At 42.0% G+C, this 26,251-nt stretch overlaps 1 protein-coding gene across 2 annotated transcripts in view; it reads left to right on the forward strand.

Annotated features, from left to right (window-relative positions):
* Positions 1 to 26,251, forward strand: part of PTCHD1 (patched domain containing 1) — a 71,724-nt gene that overhangs the window by 20,194 nt on the left and 25,279 nt on the right. The window lies entirely within an intron of this gene.

The raw sequence follows: 26,251 nt of genomic DNA on the forward strand, positions 1-26,251 counted from the left end.
CAGTCTCTGCCTGATAAAAACAATCAGAGGTTTCCCTACTGAGAGTTGCTTGCCGCCTATTGGGGTCTGTCTGTATAAAATTGTGTGCAAAGCACCATGAAAATGTTTCCACCTCAAAATGGTCTGCTCTTTAGCATTTCACTTTTCCCTTTTAGGACGTTTTTGCTCCTTTTCAACTGAAAAAAGTTACAAAGCCCTCTCATAGCCATTATAATAATGCATAAGCACCTCATAATATAAGCACATCACAGATTTTAACAATTATTTTAAGTGGTTAGTGTGAGATAGAAAACTTTAAGGTGGCATTTCAGGGCTACTTGCTATGTTCCAGGTTCTTCTATTTCATTATGTCTTAGCTTTCTATGAGCTATGTTATTTACAAGCTAAAAGAGTAACACCTAAGCTCATCCATTTCTTAAGTGAACCCAAACATAGTTTGAGATCTGTAGGCTGGTTTAAATTGATTCTGGTAAAGCTACATCAGCCTGGAAGAGGAGAGAAGAAATGATAGACTGAGAATTTTTAAATATTTTATTCTCATTCCAATGTGCTAGTCATTTTACAAATGCATATATTAATATCTGCCTGTATATTCCCTTGAGAGCCGGGCTGCAAAAGTGTTGCTATACTTTCTGGTTTGGTTTTGTTTTTAAACTGCCACAGTATCTTTACTTTTACAAACATAAAAGTATATATACTTATTTTAACAATCATACTTTCCAACATGTACTGTTTCTTCTTGTTTGTTTGCTTTTTTATTTGCTTGTTTTGCTTTTTTTCTCTAGTCTTTCAGAATTAGCTAGTACTTTCGCTTAATCACTTCTCAATATTTAACAAGGTTTCAGGACATGCAAGGGGAAGCTGTTTAATGCATGCTGGTAATGCCAAGGAGATTGTACAAGAGTATGTTGGCTTGTCCAGAATGTTTCTATCTTGAGTATTGTGTGCCTACTCTCCACATGCGCTGTGCTGGGAGCGGGGATATAACAAATAACAAGATTCAGTTCCTTTCTTCAAACAGCTGAAAGAAGATGCTGTTATAATATTTCAAGTGATAAAACAGATGTGTATACACCCTGGGGACCAGGGAGGATCTAAAATGCATGTCTACAGCAGGCTTCCTGGAGGAGGTTATGCCTAAGCCAAGCCCATCACTTCCCCCAAGTCCAAACTCCTACAAGGGAGGGCAGGGGCCTACAACTTGGCTGCTCACTCTGCAGCCCTTTCAGAAACAGCCCCAGTTTCTTATTAGTGCTGATTCGCACCAGCTTTTTCCCCAGAATAGAGGACAGGGCTCTAAAGAGTGCTCTGTAAATCCCTTCCTGTCTCACATCAAATAAGTCACTGCAGAATATCACATCCAGTAAACCTTGCCATTGTACCTCCAACAAAAAGAGAAGTGCTGCTTCTCAAAAAGAATACCACCCTCACATCATGAGAGAGGCAGTTGCTCTATGACAACGCCACTAGACAGCCAGGACAAATATGGGATTTCCAGGCATTAAATTAAAAGCATCATGCACTTCACAAATAGCAACGTTTGGGTGAAGGTGCCAGCTACATTTTCTGATTGAGATGGGGAAATGTTTCTCAATGCACAGAGGAGTGCTGAAGAGTGCTGAACACCTGTGATGGGCTTTTCTGCCAGGCATTTCATCTATGTTGTCTCATTCGGGAGCCAACAACACTACAAGACAGTAATCCCATTTTCATGATGGGGAAGCTGATGCTCCAGAAGGGTGTCTCGCTCAAGGTCATCAGGAAGTGACTAACTTAGTTTGATATGAACACAAGTCTGTATGACTTAAGTATCAGACTCTTTCTAGCATACCAGGCTGCCTCTGGGGCTCTTCATTCTTGCAGTGTTTACAGTTTAGCTTACTGGTCTTGAAGTTATTCTCCCACAGAACAGTAAGGAAAAGACAAAACAGCCTAATATCCAAGGGGCAAAAGGCTTGATCAGGTACTTTAGAAAAGAAGATAGCCACAGGGCTAATGAGCATGTGGAAAGGTGCCTAGTTTCAGACATCATGGAAATGCGAATTAAAATCAAAATGAGATACCAGTACACACCCATCAGAATGGTAAAAAATTAAAAAGACCGGCAATACCAAGTGTTGCTGAGCATATTGGGTAACTGGAACTCTCACACATTGCTGGTGAGACTGTAAAATGTTATGATCACTTTGGAAACTTAAACTAAATATATGCCTACTCTGTGATCCCAAAATTCCACCCATGAGTCCATATACCCAGTGATGTGCTGGGGCTGGCTCCTACTGACTCCTGAAAGCTGACTGGCCTCATCTTTTCCAAACTCCCACTCCCTTGGTAAAAGAAAAATGGCCATGGTGGGGTATTTACCAACACAAACCAGAGCTTTATTATTATTATTATTGTTATACTTTAAGTTCTAGGGTACATGTGCACAACATGCAGGCTAGTTTCATAGGTATACACGTGCCATGCTGACTTTGCTGCACCCATCAACCCCTCATTAACATTAGGTATTTCTCCCAATGCTATCCGTCCCCTAGCCCCCCACCCCATGACAGTCCCCGGTGTGTGATGTTCCCCTTCCTATGTCCAGGTGTTCTCATTGTTTAATTTCCACCTATGAGTGAGAACATGCGGTGTTTGGTTTTCTGTTCTTGTGATAGTTTGCTGAGAATGATGGTTTCCAGCTTCATCTATGTCCCTGCGAAGGACATGAACTCATCCCTTTTTGTGGCTCCATAGTATTCCATGGTGTATATGTGCCACATTTTCTTAATCGAGTCCATCATTGATGGACATTTGCATTGGTTCCAACTCTTTGCCGTTGTGAATAGTGCCGCAATAAACATACGTGTGCATGTGTCTTTATAGCAGCATGATTTATAATCCTTTGGGTATATACCCAGTAATGGGATGACTGGGTCAAATGGTATTTCTACCTCTAGATCCTTGAGGAATCACCACACTGTCTTCCACAATGGTTGAACTAGTTTATGCTCCCACCAGCAGTGTAAAAGCATTCCCATTTCTCCACATCCTCTCCAGCACCTGTTGTTTCCTGACTTTTTAATGATCACCATTCTAACTGGTGTGAGATGGTATCTCATTGTGGTTTTGATTTCCATTTGTCTGATGACCAGTGATGATGAGCATTTTTTCATGTGTCGGTTGGCTGCATAAATGTCTTCTTTTCAGAGGTGACTTTATTTCATTGAGCAGTGGTTTGTAGTTCTCCTTGAAGAGGTCCTTCACATCCCTTGTAAGTTGGATTCCTGGGTGTTTTATTCTCTTTGAAGCTATTGTGAATGGGAGTTCACTCATGATTTGGCTCTCTGTTTGTCTGTGATTGGTGTATAACAATGCTTGTGATGTTTGTACATTGATTTTGTATCCTGAGACTTTGCTGAAGTTGCTAATCAGCTTAAGGAGATTTTGGGCTGAGACAATGGGGTTTTCTAGATATACAATCATGTCATCTGCAAACAGGGACAATTTGACTTCCTCTTTTCCTAATTGAATACCCTTTATTTCCTTCTCCTGCCTGATTGCCCTGGCCAGAACTTCCAGCACTATGTTGAATAGGAGTGGTGAGAGAGGGCATCCCTGTCTTGTGCCAGTTTTCAAAGGGAATGCTTCCAGTTTTTGCCCATTCAGTATGATATTGGCTGTGGGTTTGTCATAGATAGCTATTATTATTTTGAATTACGTCCCATCAATACCTAATTTATTGAGAGTTTTTAGCATGAAGGGTTGTTGAATTTTGTCAAAGCCCTTTTCTGCATCTATTGAGATAATCATGTGGTTTTTGTCTTTGGTTCTGTTTATACGCTGGATTACATTTATTGATTTGCGTATGTTGAACCAGCCTTGCATCCCAGGGATGAAGCCCACTTGATCATGGTGTATAAGCTTTTTGATGTGCTGCTGGATTCAGTTTACCAGTATTTTATTGAGGATTTTTGCATCAATGTTCATCAAGGATATCAGTCTGAAATTCTCTTTTTTGGTTATGTCTCTGCCAGGCTTTGGTATCAGGATGATGCTGGCCTCATAAAATGTGTTAGGGAGGGTTCCCTCTTTTTCTATCGATTGGAATAGTTTCAGAAGGAATGGTACCAGGTCCTCTCTATACCTCAGGTAGAATTCGGCTGTGAATCAATCAGGTCCTGGACTCTTTTTGGTTGGTAAGCTATTGATTATTGCCACAATTTCAGAGCCTGTCATTGGTCTATTCAGAGATTCAACTTCTCCCTGGTTTAGTCTTGGGAGGATGTATTTGTCGAGGAATTTATCCATTTCTTCTAGATTTTCTAGTTTATTTGCGTAGAGGTATTCGTAGTATTCTCTGATGGTAGATTGTATTTCTGTGGGATGAGTGGTGATAACCCCTTTTTCATTTTTTATTGCATCTACTTGATTCTTCTCTCTTTTCTTCTTTATTAGTCTTGCTAGCGGTCTATTAATTTTGTTGATCTTTTCAAAAAACCAGCTCCTGGATTCATTAATTTTTTGAAGGGTTTTTTGTGTCTCTATTTCCTTCAGTTCTGCTCGGATTTTAGTTATTTCTAGCCTTCTGCTAGCTTTTGAATGTGTTTGCTTTTGCTTTTCTAGTTGTTTTAATTGTGATGTTAGGGTGTCAATTTTGGATCTTTCCTGCTTTCTCTTGTGGGCATTTAGTGCTATAAATTTCCCTCTACACACTGCTTTGAATGTGTCCCAGAGATTCTGGTATATTGTGTCTTTGTTCTCATTGGTTTCAAAGAACATCTTTATTTCTGCCTTCATTTCATTATGTACTCAGTAGTCATTCAGGAGCAGGTTGTTCAGTTTCCATGTAGTTGAGCAGTTTTGAGTGAGTTTCTTAATCCTGAGTTCTAGTTTGATTGCACTGTGGCCTGAGAGACAGTTTGTTATAATTTCTGTTCTTTTACATTTGCTGAGGAGAGCTTTACTTCCAACTATGTGGTCAGTTTTGGAATACGTGTGGTGTGGTGCTGAAAAAAATGTATATTCTGTTGATATGGGATGGAGAGTTCTGTAGATGTCTATTAGGTCCACTTTGTGCAGAGCTGAGTTCAATTCCTGGATATCCTTGTTAACTTTCTGTCTTGTTGATCTGTCTAATGTTGACAGTGGGGTGTAAAAATCTCCCATTATTATTGTGTGGGAGTTTAGGTCCCTTTGTAGGTCACTCAGGACTTGCTTTATGAATCTGGGTGCTCCTGTGTTGGGTGCATATATATTTAGGATAGTTAGCTCTTCTTGTTGAATTGATCCCTTTACCATTATGTAATGGCCTTCTTTGTCTCTTTTGATCTTTGTTGGTTTAAAGTCTATTTTATCAGAGACTAGGATTGCAACCCCTGCCTTTTTTTGTTTTCCATTTGCTTGATAGATCTTTCTCCATCCCTTTATTTTGAGTCTACGTGTGTCTCTGCATGTGAGATGGGTTTCCTGAATACAGCACACTGATGGGTATTGACTCCTTATCCAGTTTGCCAGTCTGTGTCTTTTAATTGGAGCATTTAGCCCATTTACATTTAATGTTAATATTGTTATGTTTGAATTTGATCCTGTCATTATGATGTTAGTTGGTTATTTTGCTCGTTAGTTGATGCAGTTTCTTCCTAGCCTCGATGGTCTTTACAGTTCGGTATGTTTTTGCAGTGGCTCGTACCGGTTGTTGCTTTCCATGTTTAGTGCTTCCTTCTGGAGCTCTATTAGGGCAGGCCTGGTGGTGACAAAATCACTCAGCATTTGCTTCTCTGTAAAGTATTTTATTTCTCCTTCACTTATGAAGCTTAGTTTGGCTGGATATGAAATTCTGGGTTGAAAATTCTTTTCTTTAAGAATGTTGAATATCGGCCCCCACTCTCTTCTGGCTTGTAGAGTTTCTGCCGAGAGATCCGCTGTTAGTCTGATGGGCTTCCCTTTGTGGATAACCCGACCTTTCTCTCTGGCCGCCCTTAACATTTTTTCCTTCATTTCAACTTTGGTGAAACTGACAATTATGTGTCGTGGAGTTGCTCTTCTCGAGGAGTATCTTTGTGGCGTTCTCTGTATTTCCTGAATCTGAATGTTGGCCTGCCTTGCTAGATTGGGGAAGTTTTCCTGGATAATATCTTGCAGAGTGTTTTCCAACTTGGTTCCATTCTCCCCGTCATTTTCAGGTACACCAATCAGACGTAGATTTGGTCTTTTCACATAGTCCCAAATTTCTTGGAGGCTTTGTTCATTTCTTTTTATTCTTTTTTCTCTAAACTTCCCTTCTCGCTTAATTTCATTCATTTCATCTTCCATCACTGATACCCTTTTTTCCAGTTGATCACATCAGCTCCTGAGGCTTCTGCAATCTTTGCGTAGTTCTTGAAACTTGGCTTCAGCTCCATCAGCTCCTTTAAGCCCTTCTCTCCATTGGTTATTCTAGTTATCCATTCATCTAATTTTTTTTTCGAAGTTTTTAACTTCTTTGCTATTGTTTTGGATTTCCTCCCATAGCTCGGAGTAGTTTGATCGTCTGAAGCCTTCTTCTCTCAACTCGTCAAAGTCATTCTCCGTCCAGCTTTGTTCCGTTGCTGGTGAGGAACTGCATTCCTTTGGAGGAGGAGAGGTGCTCTGCTTTTTAGAGTTTCCAGTTTTTGTGCTCTGTTTTTTCCCCATCTTTGTGGTTTTATCTTCTTTTGGTCTTTGATGATGGTGATGTACAGATGGGTTTTTGGTGTGGATGTCCTTTCTGTTTGTTAGTTTTCCTTCTACCAGACAGGACCCTCAGCTGCAGGTCTGTTGGAGTTTGCTAGAGGTCCACTCCAGACCCTGTTTGGCTGAGTGTCAGCAGCGGTGGCTGCAGAACAGTGGATTTTCGTGAGACCACAATTTCAGCTGTCTGATAGTTCCTCTGGAAGTTTTGTCTCAGAGGCGTACCTGGCCGAGTGAGGTGTCAGTCTGTCCCTAATGGGGGGTGCCTCCCAGTTAGGCTGCTCAGGGATCAGGGACCCACTTTAGGAGGCAGTCTGTCCGTTCTCAGATCTCCAGCTGCGTGCTGGGAGAACCACTCCTCTCTTCAAAGCTGTCAGACAGGGACATTTAAGTCTGCAGAGGTTCCTGCTGAATTTTTGTTTGTCTGTGCCCTGCCTCCAGAGGTGGAGCCTACAGAGGCAGGCAGGCCTCCTTGAGCTGTGGTGGGCTGCACCCAGTTTGAGCTTCCTGGCTGCTTTGTTTACCTAAGCAAGCCTGATCAATGGGGGGCACCCCTCCCCCAACCTTGCTGCCGCCTTGCAGTTTGATCTCAGACTGCTGTGCTAGCAATCAGCGAGACTCCATGGGCATAGGACCTTCCGAGCCAGGTGCGGGACACAATCTCCTCGTGTGCCGTTTTCCAGGCCCATTGGAAAAGCGCAGTATTACGGTGGGACTGACCCGATTTTCCAGGTGCCATCTGTTACCCCTTTCTTTGACTAGGAAAGGGAACTCCCTGACCCCTTGTGCTTCCCGAGTGAGGCAATGCTTCGCCCTGCTTCGGCTCGCACACAGTGCACTGCACCGACTGTCCTGCACCCACTGTTTGGCACTACCTAGTGAGATGACCCCAGTACCTCAAACAGAAATGCAGAAATCAACCGTCTTCTGTGCCGCTCACGCTGGGAGCTGTAGACCATAGCTGTTCCTATTCGGTCATCTTGCACCTGGAATAGTTTCAGAAGGAATGGTACCAGCTCTTCTTTGTGCCTCTGGTAGAATTCGGCTGTGAATCCCTCTGTTCCTGGACTTTTTTTGGTTGGTAGGCTATTAATTATTGCCTCAGTTTCACAGCCTGTTATTGGTCTATTCAGAGATTCAATTTCTTCCTGGTTTAGTCTTGGGAGGGTGTATGTGTCGAGGAATTTATCCATTTCTTCTAGATTTTCTAGTTTATTTGCATAGAGGTATTTATAGTATTCTCTGATGGTAGTTTGTATTTCTGTGGGATCGGTGGTGATATCCCTTTTATCATTTTTAAGTGCGTCTATTTGAGTCTACTCTGTTTTCTTCTTTATTAGTCTTGCTAGTGGTCTATCTATTTTGTTTAACTTTTCAAAAAACCAGCTCCTGGATTCAATGCTTTTTTGAAGGGTTTTTTGTGCCTCTGTCTCCTTCACTTCTGCTCTGATCTTAGTTATTTCTTGCCTTCTGCTAGCTTTTGAATGTGTTTGCTCTTGCTACTCTAGTTCTTTTAATTGTGATGTTAGGGTGTCAATTTTGGATCTTTCCTGCTTTCTCTTGTGGACATTTAGTGCTATAAATTTCCCTCTACACACTGCTTTAAATGTGTCCCAGAGATTCTGGTATGTTGTGTCTTTGTTCTCATTGGTTTCAAAGAACATCTTTATTTCTGCCTTCATTTAGTTATGTACCCAGTAGTCGTTCAGGAGCAAGTTGTTCAGTTTCCATGTAGTTGTGCGGTTTTGAGTGAGTTTCTTAATCCTGAGTTCTAATTTGATTGTACTGTGGTCTGAGAGACAGTTTGTTGTGATTTCTCTTCTTTTACATTTGCTGAGGAGTGCTTTACTTCCAACTATGTGGTCAGTTTTGGAATAAATGTGATGTGGTGCTGAGAAGAGTGTATATTCCGTTGATTTGGGGTGGAGAGTTCTGTAGGTATCTGTTAGGTCTGCTTGGTGCACAGCTGAGTTCAATTCCTGGATTTCTATGTTAACCTTCTTTCTGGTTGATCTGTCTAATATTGACAGTGGGGTGTTAAAGTCTCCCATTATTATTGTGTGGGAGTCTAAGTCTCTTTGTAGGTCTCTAAGCACTTGCCTTATGAATCTGCATGCTCCTGTATTGGGTGCATATATATTTAGGATAGTTAGCTCTTCTTGTTGAATTGATCCCTTTACCATTATGTAATGGCCTTCTTTCTCTTCTTTGATCTTTGTTGGTTTAAACTCTGTTTTATCACAGACTAGGATTGCAACCCCTGCCTTTTTTTGGTTTCCATTTGCTTGGTAGATCTTCCTCCATCCCTTTATTTTGAGTCTATGTGTGTCTCTGCATGTGAGATGGGTCTCCTGAATACAGCACACTGATGGGCCTTGACTCTTTATCCGATTTGCCAGTCTGTGTCTTTTAATTGGGGCATTTAGCCCATTTACATTTAAGGGTAATATTGTTATGTGTGAATTTGATCCTGACATTATGATGTTAGCTGGTCATTTTCACAATTAGTTGATGCAGTTTCTTCCTAGCATCGATGGTCTTTACAATTTGGCATGTTTTTGCAGTGGCTGGTACCAGTTGTTCCTTTCCATGTTTAGTGCTTCCTTCAGGAGCTCTTGTAAGGCAGGCCTGGGGGTAACAAAATCTCTCAGCCTTTGCTTCTCTGTAAAGGATTTTATTTCTCTTTCACTTATGAAGCTTAGTTTGGCTGGATATGAAATTCTGGGTTGAAAATTCTCTTCTTTCAGAATGTTGAATATCGGCCCCCACTCTCTTCTGGCTTGTAGAGTTTCTGCTGAGAGATCCGCTGATAGTCTGATGGGCTTCCCTTTGTGGGTAACCCAACCTTTCTCTCTGGCCGCCCTTAATATTTTTTCCTTCATTTCAACCTTGGAGAATCTGACAATTATGTGTCTTCGGTTGCTCTTCTTGAGGAGTATCTTTGTGGCGTTCTCTGTATTTCCTGAATTTGAATGTTGGCCTGCCTTGCTAGGTTAGGGAATTCCTCCTGAATAATATCCTGAAGAGTGTTTTCCAACTTGGTTCCATTCTCCCCATCACTTTCAGGTACACCAATCAGATGTAGATTTGGTCTTTTCACATAGTCCCATATTTCTTGAAGGCTTTATTCGTTTCTTTTTACTCTTTTTTCTCTAAACTTCTCTTATCACTTTATTTCACTAATTTGATCTTCAATCACTGATACCCTTTCTTCCATTTGATCAAATTGGCTATTGAAGCTTGTACATGTGTCACGTAGTTCTCGTGCCATGGTTTTCAGCTCCATGAGGTCATTTAAGGTCTTCTCTACACTGTTTATTCCAGTTAACCATTCATCTAATCTTTTTTCAAGGTTTTTAGCTTCCTTGCGATGGGTTCGAACATCCTCCTTTAGCTCGGACAAGTTTGTTATTACCGACCTTCTGAAGCCTACTTCTGTCAGCTCGTCAAAGTTGTTCTCCGTCCAGCTTTGTTCCATTGCAGGCGAGGAGCTGTGATCCTCTGGAAGAGAACAGGTGCTCTGGTTTTTAGAATTTTCAGCTTTTCTGCTCTGGTTTCTCCCCATCTTTGTGGTTTTATCTACCTTTGGTCTTTGATGTTGGTGACCTACAGATGGGGTTTTGGTGTGGATATCCTTTTTGTTGATTTTGATGTTATTCCTTTCTGTTTGTTAGTTTTCCTTCTAAGAGTCAGGTCCCTCAGCTGCAGGTCTGTTGGAGTTTGCTGGAGGTCCACTCCAAACCCTGTTTGCCTGGGTATCACCAGCGGAGTCTGCAGAACAGCAAATATTGTAGAACAGCAAATATTGCTGCCTGATCCTTCCTCTGGAAGCTTCATCCCAGAGGAGGACCTGCCTGTATGAGGTGTCAGTCGGCCCCCACTGGGTGGTGTCTCCCAGTTAGGCTACACAGGGGTCAGGGACCCACTTGAGGAGGCAGTCAGTCCATTCTCAGAACTCAAACACTGTGCTGGGAGAACCACTGCTGTCTTCAGAGCTGTCAGTCAGGTACGTTTAAGTCTGCAGAACCTGTCTGCTGTCTTTTGTTCAGCTATGCCCTGCCCCCAGAGGTGGAATCTACAGAGGCAACAGGCCTTGCTGAGCTGTGGTGGGCTCCGCCCAGTTCGAGCTTCCAGGGCCGCTTTGTTTACCTACTCAAGCCTCAGCAATGGCAGACACCCATCCCCTTGCCAGGCTGCTGCCTCGCAGGTCGATCTCAGACTGCTGTGCTAGCAGTAAGCAAGGCTCCATGGGCATGGGACCTGCCGAGCCAGGCATGGGATATAATCTCCTGGTGTGCAATTTGCTGCGACCTTTGGGAAAGCGCAGTATTTGGGCGGGAGTGTCCTGGTTTTCCAGGTACGGTCTTTCATGGCTTCCCTTGGGTAGGAAAGGGAAATCCCCTGACCACTTGAGCTTCCTGGGTGAGGTGATGCCCCGCCCTGCTGTGGCTTGCCCTCTGTGAGCTGCACCCACTGTCCAACCAGTCCCAGTGAGATGAACCAGATACCTCAGTTGGAAATGCAGAAATCATCCGTCTTCTGCGTCCATCACGCTGTGTGCTGCAGACCAGAGCTGTTCCTATTCGGCCGTCTTGGAATGGAAGTCAAGCTATTTTTATTACAGAACTGACTTCAACATTTACCAACATACCACTATGTACACCTGAGAGAAGTGAGTGCATATGTCCACCAAAGGCTATGTAAAAGAAAGTTTATAGCAGTTTTAATTAAAGAAAAACCAAACTGGAAACAACCCAAAGGTCCACCAACAGGAGAATGGAAAAGTAAATTGTGGTATTTTCACACAGGGAATACTACGCAGCAAAAACAAATAAAAATAACAGAGTATTGATAAGCACAACAACATGGATAAATCTCACAGGCCAGTTAAGTAGAAGATGGCAGAAACAGAAGAGCGCATTCTACATGATTCCATTTTTAGGAAGCTGAAGAATAAGCAAGACTAGCTGAAGTTGATAGAGTCAGAATAGCCTTCCTCTGGGCATAGTGGGGGTATTGACTGGGAAAGGACATGAGAGGGCCCTCTGGGTACTGTAAATATGCTGTGTCTTGATCTGAGCAATGTTTATGTGTATGTATATATAAAAATTCATTAAATATGCACTTAAGATTTGCACATTGTACTGTATATAAATTATACCTTAATTATGAAGAGTGTAGAGACACACACACACACACACACACACACCCTATTCAGTGACCCTGTCAGTAAGGTGGAAGAGTTAGACTACCATCCCAGCAGTGCAGAACATCCAACGATGAGTACCAAGAAGAAGAAAGGCAGCCTGAATCTTGGCAGACAAATCAGCCCAGTTTTACTGACATCCAACTCACTGCCATCGTGGAGACTTTCAGCACCTGTACTGGCAGCAGTGCCGATGCATGGAGAATTTGTCTCCATCAGCACATACTCCCCAGGCACATCACTGCCTGGGAAGGAATCCAGTGAACACATCAGCTGTCTCTCCCACACACCTACTGCCATAACAGCAGAAATCCAGAAATGTAAAGATAGGGACTTTCATCCAACTTGGGCAATATTCCAGCATTTGCTGTCAACAGAAAACACTGAAGCCTGAGACCTTACCTGTTGAGATGATCCGGAAGGTTGCAAAGAGGCTTCTAACTATGTCTCTAAGCTTTTATTCCAAATAAAGTAAAAGCCAAACAAATGCCTGCTTCCTTTATCATCAGCCAGAAGAAAAATAAGAGATCATGCCATCTCACAACTCTCCACTCCTGGCAGGATGCAGGTCTTAGCACTTCTTGAAGAGTTACGGTGCATTCTCATCACCAGTATACCCTAGACCCAACATGTGATTAGCTTTAAGCCTTAATGAAAAGATTGGACTGTGTCCCAAATGAGGGTAAAGTGCAGTTGACAGCATCAGGCCATCTACACTCGGGAACTTGTTTGGGCCACTTGGAGAAATATTTATTGCATACCTACTGTGTTCATCATCATCAAAATGTGCCTACCATCAAAAGACTGAGTATGAAGAGAAGCTCACAAGATCGTAGCTTCATTCCCTAAGGGTTGAGTGTTGTGTATTCAAATGTGGCTGTGTGAAAATAATACAAGACATTGGGGAGTTGGTTTTAGAATGGCTTAGTGTTTTGAGGACACTAGGAAACTCTAATTCCAGAGGCTATGAGCATTATTGGACATTTTCTTAGTTTGTGTTCCCCCAGAAGCCAATCCTGAAACAAGTAATCGAGTAAAGGCAGCTTACTTGGGAGGTGTAGGGCAAACCGAAGGGAGCAGAGGGGAGAGACAGAAAGAGGAAGGAGCCTAAAAGGGCATATAATTAAGCAGGCCACTTCTGTGGGCAACTAGAGCACAGTCACACTAGGGGAAGTTCTGGGAACCAGCTTAAAACACACTCACCCCAAAGTGATCCCACCCATGGGGAGGGAGCTGGGTATTTATAGGCCAAGTCCCATCTGTCATTGGTTGAGGGATGCTCCTAAGGAGTGTTAATTCCCCAGCACTTCTGGCCTGCCAAGCAGATGGTGAAGTGGGCTCTGTGACAAAGAAGTGTGGGTGCTGGCATTTGAAGTCGGGCAGGTGTGCTCTCAAGAGATAAGGGCTAGAGGATATGAGCAGGGTGCCAACTGCATCTGCTGCAGAGGAACTTAAAGCAATTGGCCAGGAACTTCTGTGCTTGTATAGTCTATGACTGCACTTTAGAAGTGTACATACAGAAAAGTGAAAAGCCACACATCAGCTAAATCTACATATCTATAAATCTACAGTTGATAGATGGCACATTAAGACCCAAACCTGGGAAATGCAGACCAAATGTTTAATCAGTACCATGGAGCTGAAAGTTGACATCCAGTTCTATTACCTGGCTTATTGCCTTGGCTTAGCTGTCCAGATCTATAAAAAAGTAAAGGCATAAACCTTCTGTCTCCTTCAAGCTGGTATGACCCCCACGGTTCAGACCTTCATTTCATCAGTGAACTACTTGTTAGGTTAGTGTCTTATTTTGTCTCCCTGGTTACACTCTTCATCCTTTCCAATCTAGCTACCACACTGCAGGCAGAGTGAACTTCCCAAGACACACTTCTGATCATTTCATCCCCTGATAAAATCTTTGATTTGCTCGCAGTTGCCCACAGGACAAAGTCTGTCTTCCAATTTCAACTAACAAAGCCTTGTGTGATTGGGACCTTGCCTGCCCCTCTGGCTTTCCTCTCAGTGTTCCTACCAGCCTGAATTACTTCAATTTCCCCTGACATCCTTTTTGTTCCTCTGAAACTTTGCCCATGCCTTAGCGTCCACCTGAAATACTCTCTCAACCAGTTCCACACCCTGAGCCAAACCTCTGCCCATAATTAACTCTTCCTCCTTCCTGGGTCCTAATTTGGAAGTCAGTTCATCTAGAAATCGTCCTTGATGTCTGCAAGGCCAGTGTGGGTGCCCTTCCCTCAATACTCTGCACTTCTTTTGTCTTAGAACTCCACAAAGATTTTGTAATTGCCTTGTTGCTTGTCTTTATCTCCCGCAGTTTGAATTGTCTGTGAGGGCAGAACCATGTTTGTCTTGCTCACATGGCTTGAGGTAAGATTTACTAATAGTTACTAATAAATTTCAATGAATGAATGAATGAGAAGATACTCCCTCATCTGGCCCCTGTGTCCTTTCCAGCTCTTATTCTATTGCACACTTACCACTGCTACACACATGCTCCTGGTACACACACACACACACACCCCTGCATCCCCCTCACATACGCATATATCCTAGAGACCAACATACTAGACTCCCTATACCCCTTTAGCTATTCCTATCATAGCACTGTAACACTCACTGCACTTTGTGGTTTCCTTGTGCTAATCAATTCTGAGAATCTGCCTGAAGTCCCTCTACTAAACTCTAAGTTACGTGAGGATAAAGTTATGTCTTAATGTTCTTTATCTCTCCAGGGCTTACATAATGCCCAGTATGGTGTAGTCCCTTAATATATGTTGAGTAAATGCATCATTGCCATAATTGGTGATGAAGTGCAGAAGACTTTGTCAGCATGACTTCTAATTCTCAACGAAGCAAAAAAGCTCTGGCTTCCCACCTGCCCAGTGTCTGAGACCCATCACAGACTTCACATCTGCAAGCCTTGAAAATTTTCATTAGCCAAATTAGCAAGACATTGTCCCCATTAAAGCAAGATAGAATCACCCAGAGTGACATCTTTGGACATGAAAGCAATCTTTGCTCCTGGCTGGGTAGATCACTTCCAAAAGCCACCTGCCAGTGAGACAGCTTAGTAGAAGCTATCTGTCAATTTCAGTTGGGCTGGCATGCTCAGGGAAGGTAGAAGAAATGTTCTGAGGGTCCTATGGATGCACTCCACCTCTAAAGTAGCAAGCAAAACCAGGCTGCAAGATAACTGAATCTTGCAAAAACATCAGAGTCTTGACATGGAAGGAAGTTGCAATAGTGGGAGCATAGGTGTGGTTGGAAGTGGTTACAGACGAGAGGAGTTTTTCCAAATTATTTTCCTGGAGACCTTTATGATGACAGGATAGTGTCACATGCAATATTCTAGGTTCCATCAGCAGCAGTGGGCTGCAAACCAAAGGATTGTCACCTCAGGTCTGCTGTGAGGCATAAGCAGATGAAGTTACATCAGGGCTTGCATCATCTGAGACATCCAGAGATAGGAAGGGTATACAACCTAGTTTGCCTGTGATAGTCCCATTTTATGCCAATTGTTCCTGTGAAATTAACACTGCCCTCTTGCAGTCCCAAAAGTGTTCCAGTTTGGATGATAAATTATATGGTCACACTACCGATCAACAGCATTAACAGGAGGAGCAGAATCTTCAGATAGACATGGATGGTAGGTACACAGAAATTCTTATAATAGTCTCCAGACATGTATTTAAAAAAAAAAACTTTTCAAAATAAAAAGAAATATGAAAAACAAATACACATGAAAAATTCAAACTACCCTATAATTAAGCGTAGCACATAATTATTTCAGACCTCAGTTGCCTACCTAAATTGTTTCTCTGCTCTTATTTTTTTAGATTATAGTTTAACCATATCCATTTGTCTAATGAGACCAGCCATTTGTCTGCAGCATGTAAGCAACAGGACCAAATTCAATGTCATCTGTTTATTTAAGATGTAAATTATACGCATATAGCACAGTAGCCTTTGGATACAAATGAAGTATCATTCATGTCACCAGAGAAATATAAATCAGCAAGAAGGAACAAACACTAAAGATTTCATCAGCATATCTTTGTTGGGCTCCTTTTATGTGCCAGGCACTACTCTAGGTACTTGGGATAGGATTGAGTGAAACAGACAAAATCCCTGCCCTCGTGAAGCATATATATTCTAGTGTTAAACTCCCTGTGGGGAGAGATGATACCCAAGTCCTATAAGACCCCCAACTTCAATCTGATATTTTCAGTAAATCCACACACTGCCAGCCCTTTATACAAGTATGTTCTGTAAAGTTTTGTTTTGTTTTTTCTTTTTTCTCGTGTGTGTCTGAGGTCAAGGGGTTATATAAGAAACATACATGGCCGGGTGCGGTGGCTCACGCCTGTAATCCCAGCACTTTGGGAGACCAAGGTGGGTGAATCACCTGATGTCAGGAGTTCGAGACCAGCCTGGCCAACATGGTGAAACCCCATCTCTACTAAAAACACAAAAAATTACCCAGACGTGGTGGTGAGCAACTGTAATTCCAGCTACTCGGGAGGCTGAGGCAGGAGAATCACTTGAACTCAGGAGGCGGAGGTTGCAGTGAGTCGAGATCATGCCATTGCACTGCAGCCTGGGTGACAAAAGGAAAAATACTCCATCTCAAAAAAGAAAAAAAAAGACACATACATGATGCAAAAGATGCTGTTTTGACTGATGAAAGTCTTCTCTCTTTTCACATCTGTTTTCTTCATCTCCAGCTGTTTGCACGTGCTTGTCATTGGTAATGGGCTTGTGGCTTCTCTCTGAGGTTTCTGTTGTAAATATCTGGCATTCATTGGGTTTTACTGTTTAGTGCTGGTCAGAGTCTTGTTGCTTTTCTAGGCTGCTTTGTCATGTTTGACCCCCGACTTTGCTACCTCGTCACCATCTCATGCTGTGAGTTGACCACGTTTAAGCCTAATACCAGAAAGCAAATTTATCACTATCCAAATGTCCAAAGCACAGAGATTAGGGGATAAAGTCTTTACTTTTCCGGAAGAACTCTCGTTAGGGGACAATTTTCTGAGCCCAGGATTTAAATCTGGGCTGAACCACTTACTAAATTTGTGGCCATGGACAAGTTATTTAAGCTCCTAGAAGCTCAGCTTCCTCACCCGCAGATGGAGGGGTAATATCTACCTCCCTGATTTGCTGTGAGGGATAAATAAGATGATAGATTGTAGCATTCTTTGCACAATGTCCGGCACTTAGCAAGCACTTAGTACATTTTAGTTTCCTTCTTTTATCCCCACCATCTTTTCCTGCCTAGACTGGATTCCTTTAATGGATGTGCACAGTAATCTAACTAGAGAGCTAACCTGCAGATGATGGGACAATTTTCAAACTTGGAGCTTATACTGGGATTAAGGAGTGCCAACTTTAAACACATACTACCCAGCTGTTCTCTTCAAATATTTGTACTGATCCATGCTTCTAACCCCATTTACCCCTTAGTCTTTCAGCAAAGATGTGAGCAAAAATCTGTCACCTTTACGTTTCATTGAATATATTTTTCAAGAAAAATGGAGGAAGTTTCACTATTTAAAGGAAAAGAAAGTTGAAGTAGACAAGACACAACAGAAGATAGACATGGGGTTTTCTGTTTGTTCATTTTGTCTTTGCTATCAGACATTTACTGGGTACCACCTGTGTGTCAGAGACTACAGAGCAATTTACATTCAATTTCTCATTTATCCTTCAACAGTCCTAATGAGATGGGTACTATTATTGGCCCCATTTTACAGATGAATAAGCTGAGGCAAGGGATAGCCATTACATAATAGCTTAGTGTCCAGGATCACACATCTCCTTAGTGCCAAAGCTGGGATTTGAGCCTAGGCAGTCTGACTCCATCATGCCAAACCATGCCGCCAACATCAGCACCTCCCAGAAGGGTCAAGGCCTTAGCACGCCGAGTCATAGAAACTATCCTAGTTTGACCTTTTGCCCTGTGAGACCTCTTTTCAGATCAGGAAAGGGAGGGCAGTGGCTGAAATGCTCCTGTGATTTTTAAGGGCAGTACCTTTGTATGAGGACCTTGAGAACAGAGAAGAATTATTGTCAGGAAAAAATGCACTGTCCTGTAATACGTTCTTTTATGAATTACAGCAAGTACTCATCCTTGGTAAGGCTTATGGTCCATCATTCAGGAGAGCTGTTACCATATCATTAGGTGGAACTTTCTTCTTATTTTTTCTTTCATCAGCCATAATTTCCATTGTTCTCAAGTTCAGTGCCCATTAGAAACACAGCAGATCCTTTCAAGGAAAAAAAAAATTGCCAAAGAGCTCATCTGATGAAGACATTTATATATTTTTTGATTTAACAGTATTATTATTCAGTTTCAAATATCTTGGGGATGTGGGTTATATGGCATTTTGATTTTTTTCATAAGTTGAAACTACTAAAATTGTGAATTCCAGTCGCATGTAGGGACTCATGCCCACAATGTGTGCAGCCCTGTTTTTGCTTGTGGAAAAGGGAATGAGAAGATTTCTGAGATGCTTCCTAGCCCAAAACTGTTGTCTTTTCAAAAAAAATCCTGCCCTGATACCACCAAATTGTCTCTTGGAAACCAAACCGAATTGTCCGATAGCCCCCTCAGGAAGCTCAGGTTCTGACAGGACTCTTGGGGAGAAGGAGAGGCAGGAGGGGAAAGAACAAACACTGACGAAAGCTCAGTTAGGTGATTCACATAAAATTGCCGCTATTCAACTACTTTTTAACCTATAGAAATGGCAATTTCATATGGTTTAACCTAATACTAAATGCCAGGCCAGACCATTTTTATGGGTTATCAAAATGACTTTATGAGGTAAGGATTATTCCCATAATTCAGATAACAAAACTGAATTAAATACCTAAAGTCATTGTCTTAGTTTGACCTCCCCCAGAAGCTAACCTGGAGTCAAGCACTTCATCAGAGTACAATATTTGGAAGACAATCCCAAGAAGCACTGAGAAGAGAACAGCATCATGAGGCAGGGAAGAAAAGCCGTCGGCTATGGAGGCATTGTCAAGCCAGCTACTCTGTGGGCAATTGGAGTTTCATCCTGCTGGGGAACTCTGGGAAACAGTGAGGAACACATGTTGCAGGGTTATCCCGTTTAGGAGGACATGTGAGCTGGGCTGTTCATACACAGACTGTCTTTAGTCATAGGTCCAGGCTGCTCAGAATTGAGATAGTATGTTAGTGCCCCAGCATTTCCACATCAGGCTGGAAATAGGTATGATATGTGCACTGAAGTGGTAAGGATGAGGGGATATGCAGAGGGCCCAGCTGTGTTATGAACAGAGGCAGGATTTGAACTTGTGGCATTCTAACCTCATAACCCATGTCCCTCCCACAAAAGCACAAGATATTGTCAAGTCGGGAAGGATTAGGGGCTCCAGGACTCAACTGTAGATTACGTTTGGACCGCTGTAAGACCACTCACCAGAGGAGCTACCATCCATGCCTCCTGCTGTATAATAATACAATTGTATTTGTATAGCTCTCAAAAGTTTACAAAATGCATACACATTCATCATCTCATTTGGCTTTCATCATGCCCATGATGAGACAAACTAAAGTCCCTTTACTCATGAGATTATTATATTCATGTGTTTACTTCACAATTGTTATGTGTTCCAGGCACTGTTCTAGTTAATGGAGATGTAGAGGTGGACCAAACAGAAACACATTCTGGCATGACAGAATTCATATACTAATGGGGGCAGCAGAATAAAAACAGAGATGATGATAATGTCATGTCATGATGGTGCCATGAAAAAATTAAAACAAGAAAAGATGATGGTGAGGGGCAAACATGTTAGTTTTTTTTTTTTTTTTAATTAGGGGTGAGCTCAGGAAAGATGATTGCATTTAAGCAGGGAAGTAAAGGAAGTGAGAACACAAGTTTTGTGAGTGTCTGGAAGAAGAATGTCCCAGGCAGAATCAACAGCAAGACGAGCACTGCAATGTGAGAATAGCGAGATAGGAGTCCAGAGAGGTCAGCAAGGAGAATGTTTCATGTCAGGGGCCACAGTCAATGCTCTGAGCATCATGAGGAACTCTTGGGGAATTTAAAGCAGGGAAGTGACGTGTTTTCATAGGTTCATTGTTTTGTTTATCTCTAAGTCATGTGGTCAGCAAGACCCAGAACCAGGACTAAAATTGAAGCCTTCTGACTCCCGATACAGTGCTCCTCCCATTTCAGGTCCATGGTTGGTCATTCTCTAGACCTGAATGTCCTTGGCATCCTGTTTTTCCTGTTCTTTGCATGGTTATTTGTGGTCTGCTAATCAAATCTTATAACAGCTGTTGCCTGTTCCCAAGCCCAAGCATTTGGCTCCTTGGGACTTCCCTTTGCCATTTGCCCAGCCAATCAGCTTTAACATTCTCCTTTTTCTGTGAGCATCGGGTCCTCTTAGAGCTATCCAAAAAAACTCTTCACCCACAAACTAGCTCAACTACAGTTTAAGCTTGACTATGAAACTCAAGTGAGGATTTAGGGAATTTAAAAATAGCCACTCTATCAGCCACTCTAAACACTCTAATCAGAAAGTTCAACTTTACAGATTGCCAAGTATCTTCATAATATGAAGGATTTTTTCAGAAATCAAGACCAAGTGAAATTTTCTCCTAGACTGCGGGAATAAAGAGATTGTTGAAGCTGTGGTTCACTGTACTGACTGTCTTATCCATACCAACGTGGAATCAGGCAGAAGTTGCAATGAGATACTGCAATTGCATTTTCCTTCACCATCACTATTTTTTGTTTCTAAAATCTCAGATTTCTCTGCTTCAAATCCAAAGCTGCCTTGTTTTTTCAGCCAAGCCTGCAAAGACAAACTCAGCTTGTTTGGAGAGTTACAACAGGGGCTGTCTTGGCTGCTTTTCAGTGTCAGTACCCGCAATAAGAGTGTTTACCACCTTGTAGAGTAAGGAGCAAAACAGAACTATTCCACTCTCCCAGACCTGCACTAGCATTGCATTACTGACAGAGGTAACCATTTGTCTTTTGTCACTGGAGCAGGTGAGCATGGCACCAGGCACACATGTGCAGAGGAAGTGTGTGGATAGATAGTCACTTGTTTGGCTATATCCACAGCTTAAATTTGGTGTCCTCTGGAAATGTAATATTTCAAAGGCAGGATGATATTTCTGTTCACTTATTAAGGGATGACTAACTTGCTTTTGGCTGCACTACAAATGAATCACGGTAACAATCCCTAACTTGCGACTTCTGGTGTTCTGATGTAATGCATTTCTATTAAAAGAAGAGGAAAGAGAGTGGGTGAGAGTGAGATCATGCAAAGACAGAACATAACACCAAGGGAGCTAGCGTAATTTATGAACTGCCGCAGCCAGATCCATCCACTTCAAGGTGTTTTCTTGCGTCCTGAGTGAGGATACCTTGCCAGTTAGCACCTACCCATTTACAGTTGCAGGATACAGACCCAGATCAAGACATGCAGTTTGGAGGGGTTCAGTGAAGGGAACAATTTCATTTAGGGGTGAAAACCAGATATTCCTTGAAAGCATTTTTAAGCACTTTTGATTTAGCGTCACTTGGAAGGTAATATTTGGGGACGGATGATATAGGTTAAGAAGTCAAATCATAATCTTCCTTTTTACATTTTTTTGATGTATGCAGCTTATTTGGGAGCAGAAGTGGGAAGGGGGTGGAAACGTCAGACAAGGAAGGGAAGACAGCCTATAAAGGGGGTGTCATCAGGCTAACTCCCACTGGAGGTGACTGGAGCTCCATCCTGCTGGGACATGGGGAACCCATACGAACTCCGAGTCTTCCCTCACAGATGAGATTGCTTGGGGACTGTTTGAGGCTGCCCCCAGAGCGTGTTAATTGCCCTGCATGGGCAGAGTGGCCTTCCTCCTTGCCTCTTCCCTTTTCAACAAGAAACAAATACAAAAAAAACAAATACCCAAAACCCTGCAAGGTATTGTATAAGATCCTCTAAACCCACAGGTATTTTTCCTGTGTTAATCACCACTCAGGAGCAGATACATCCTTCCTCCCTTCTGTACTGTCCTCTACAAAGTGTCCCTGCTGTCTTCTGAGGAAGATCTAAGTGTGCCAAGGAGAGGCAGAGAGGAAATTAGACTCTGGCCTGTCGTGACCAAGCAGCCCACGCTGGCTTTTTCCCAGGATCTGGCAGAAGGGGATTATAAGAGCCAGCGCCTCCCCAGAATGGGAAATCACTCAGAGAGGGAAATCTTTTTTTTTTTTTTTTTTTCCAGTAAACCTATATTCTTTACCCTGTTTTCCTTCTGGGTTTCATCTATCAGATCGGATTGCCCTGAAAAAGAACTTCGGTGTGTCAGAAAAGCATACCTCGAGTAGCTGTAATAATGTTCAAATTGATATTTATTTATTAAGTTAACTTTTTCTCACCTAGTGTCTGATTATGTAGTTTGTGCATATCACTCATCTTAGAATTATGTAGTGTTAAAACTGGAAGGGTCTGTCCTTAAATATTAGCTAGACCAACACCCTTTTTTACTGATAAATATGAGACCTGAAGTTTCAGACGTAAAGAAGCAGAGTGGGATTCCTGAAGTTTCTGACACTCTTAAGGTAGGTAGTGGAAGCCACACTGGAAGCCAAAACTTTTTATTACTGGATTCCATTGTGCGCCAGGACCGTTTTTCTTAGGAAGCCTGTCTTTGAAAAGTTTTATTTAGCAACACCAGAGGCTGGATGGAGATTAAGAAAAATCGTTAAACTCTAAACCCATCCCCTTCATTACCTGTTAATACTGCCATGTAATGTTGCTGCTGTCTGAACATGAGTTTAGCTGTTTGGATTATTTCTGGTCTCTCTTACTGGACCCCAGATCTCCAATTGTGGCCATCCCATAGCTCAGTCATATCCACTGCCAGTCACTTGAAGCAGGTGGGCTGACAATTCTTTATCCACCCCCAAGTTGTCTTCATGCTCACTGCTGAATTTGTTGGTCTATGCTAAGTGTCCTGCTGTGGAGCAAGACTTGAGAATCAGGTCTGCCCTTATTTACTGGCTCATCTTAGGTAAGTGATTGAAAGTCTCTAGGCCTCAGCTGCACCAGCTATAAAATGAGGATAATAGTATCACCATTGCCACAGAGTCTGTTTTAAATACATTTTTTAACTGTATAGAAAGCACTTAGAAAACTAATTACTATTGTCATTATCATTCTTAACCTGAAGAATGATGAGAGCAAAGAAGGTAATAATTTACGTGATGTGTTCAGAGCCTTAAAACTAATCTCAATCTGACATTCAGTTTTGGCCTCTTTGGCAGCAAATACAATAAAAATAAAAAATATTGTTATTGAAACTGACACTGGTTCGGGCTTTACTAGTACAAAGCACTTGGCGTTGTTTACTGTGAGGATTGTCCCTTTGTTTTGGACACTGCACCTCATGTGATTTTTTCCATGCGCGAGTGCAAGCACGCTAAATTCAGGGAAATTGTCCTATTATTGACATCATAGTAGGTTTGATGACTACCTGCTGAATGTGTGTTGAATGAATAATCTAGAATCTATACATAGTTATAGAAACATGGATTATGTGTTATTTCACATGACAGATTTAGACCACATTAAGGGTCAGGACAATTAGTTTGTGTCATTTTTTCCTTCTTTTTCTTTTCTGAGAAGAGCATCTCTTACCTAGTTCAATAACAAGCTTATATGGATTGCAGTTGTCCATTTTGTGGTTTATCTGAAGCATAGCTTCAAACCCTGGCTTTCTTTTCCTCCTGTGAATATATCTGGTACTACAGTTTAGAACATCCAGTAATGTTTCTACTGCCTTGAGTGGGGTTCTTTTAGGAAAGTAAATCAGGACACTCTAAAACTCGGTATAGGTGGATGTTCAGGTAGCATGTGCAGTATATCCGCCCATGGCTATGTGGATTTCCAAGAGTGGATTGTGTCTGTGCTTATGTGTATTCATAAGCACCAAAGATCAGAAGTGAGCCACTGCAGAAGTCATAGAAGGGAGTCCCAACTCCTTATGATAACTCTTATTATCCTCTCACCTCTTATTCCACAGTAGAATCCTACAGATTCCCCCTGCCTAGGTGGGTGGCCTCAGCCAACACCCTCTCTCTGTCTGCTATGTCACTCTATAGAACTCTGCCACTCAGAAGCAAGAGTGACATGTTCTACCCACCACTCTATTGGAAAGTCAAGGCAGTTGCATCTTACAGCAGCTCTGGAACTGAGTTAAGAAACCTTCCCTCTCAAACTTCATTAAGGTTCTCATTTTCCAAGATTCCCTCCTACGGTCTTGTAGTACGCGGGTTAACATGGTGTCTGTTTTCTTCGATGTATGGTCCTAGGGGTCATAGCAGTAGATCTGCCAAGTTGGAAGATCACTAAATAGTTTACAACTCCCCACCCAGCAGGGCATGGTCGTCATAGAGAATGGATGGAAAATATCCCCTTGCTATAACTGGGTTCAGCCCTGTGGCTTAACACCATCTTATTTGGCAATCTTTTTCTCTTGACATATTTAGTAATCACTTTAAGGGAGATTTATTATACTGCTCATGGGAACAAACAATGCACTAAATATTACACTTAGGCATGCTTTCAATACCACTCCTTTTCTAGCCTATTCTGAATCTTTTCCCAAAGTCTTTCTTCAGTGCTTATCAAAACTCTCTCGTCTTTAAATCCTTCTAAGTTCTTCTTTCTTCCAAAACAACCTATTATAATTTGAAATATTTTGTAACTAGGAGTTCTTTTAATCAAAATTCACTGGGCCATGCTTAGAGTAGAATTGATAAAAACACACTTTCACAGCTTAAAACCATTGAAGACATTTTGCTCACCATTAATCCCAAAGCATCAAAACAAACATTTAGCATATGATTAGGCTGTGAAAATAGCCTCCTAGGTGTGTGTGTGTGTGTGTGTGTTTACACATTTATATAAAGGAATTCAAATTATTTCAGCCAAACATAATACAATGAAATGTTTTCTGATCCTGTGGGTTGGTACCCATGAAGATATGTGGGGCAAGGGGCCACTGAGGATTAGGATTCTCCACTCGGGCTCTGTGCTAATGAAAGCACTTTGACAGCTAGTGCCCCTCAGACACTGTTTTAAAAGCATAATATCCCACTCATCCAGGCACATGCGCAGCAAAATGTCTTAACAGGTAATCTATTTAGAACAGATTTGAGAGAAAATATATCAGGATCATGGAGAAGGTAATGAGTTGTAGTGGCACAGCTACAGTATAACAACTCTGTGCATGTTAAATTCTAGCTTCTTTACAGATGAAATGTCCTTCATTCATCAGATATGTCATAATGGCTGTCTATACGCTTGAGAGAGTCCACTCAGTGCTAAGCACAGTCGTAGATGTACTAGTTTACTTAACACTCAACTACATGTCTGTCACTGGCCTCATTTTGCACATGGGCCACATTTTATACAGAGAAAGCAAAGCCACCATGAGGATAAGCTGCTGGTGAGTCAAAACAGTCAAACTAAGGACCTGTGTAGCTACCACTGAAACAGTAACATGATATGCCATTTTCAAAAAGACAGTGATGAGCCCCGCCATTCCTCCTACCTACATGGCCTCCCTGAGCCCCAGTTTTCTTATCTGTAAAGTGACTTGTTAAGAGATTTTAAGGTGTGAAGCCCTGACACGTGGTAGTAGCTCATTTAAGTCCCTTACTCCCACCACACCCTCGACTACCTTGTTTTCTTATCTTAGACAGTAGATTACACATACTTGTACATATCTGAAATTGTGCATTTGTGACTTTTAGGAGTGCGGCAGTAAAAGCACAAATTCAGAAATTAGTTGCTAACAAGAACCTTAGGTATTCAGATGCCTAGAGGTGTATGGCGAGGGGCCAAGAGCACAGGTGCTGGAGCCAGACTGCCTGGTATAGCCCAGCTCTGCCTCTTACTATGTGTGTGACGTCGGGCAAGTGACTTGGCTTCTCTGTATTTCCTCATCTGTAAAATGAAGCTAGTATTTGTACCTACTTTGTAATTTGCTGCAAGGATTAAATAAGTTTATCTGTATAAAGAGCCTAGAATTGTGCCTGGCATGAAGTAGATGCAGTTAAATTAGTGCTTGTATTCTCATACATATTTTGATGACAAGCATTCAGTACCTGGGCACAGCACATTCAATATGGAGCAAGGTGTGTAGAATAAATCCCATTGTTCTCCTTTAGCATGATTCCCATATATCCCAGCCAGGCTCTTACAGTTATAGCTCCCTTCCCATACATGTAGGCAAGGAAAGCCAGAGAAAACAAGGACCCTCAAGGTAAACCTCTTGTCTTTTATGGTAGAAAGTTATTTAGTTGG

Source organism: Nomascus leucogenys, chromosome X (genome assembly GCF_006542625.1).
Source record: "Nomascus leucogenys isolate Asia chromosome X, Asia_NLE_v1, whole genome shotgun sequence".
NCBI lineage: Eukaryota > Metazoa > Chordata > Mammalia > Primates > Hylobatidae > Nomascus > Nomascus leucogenys.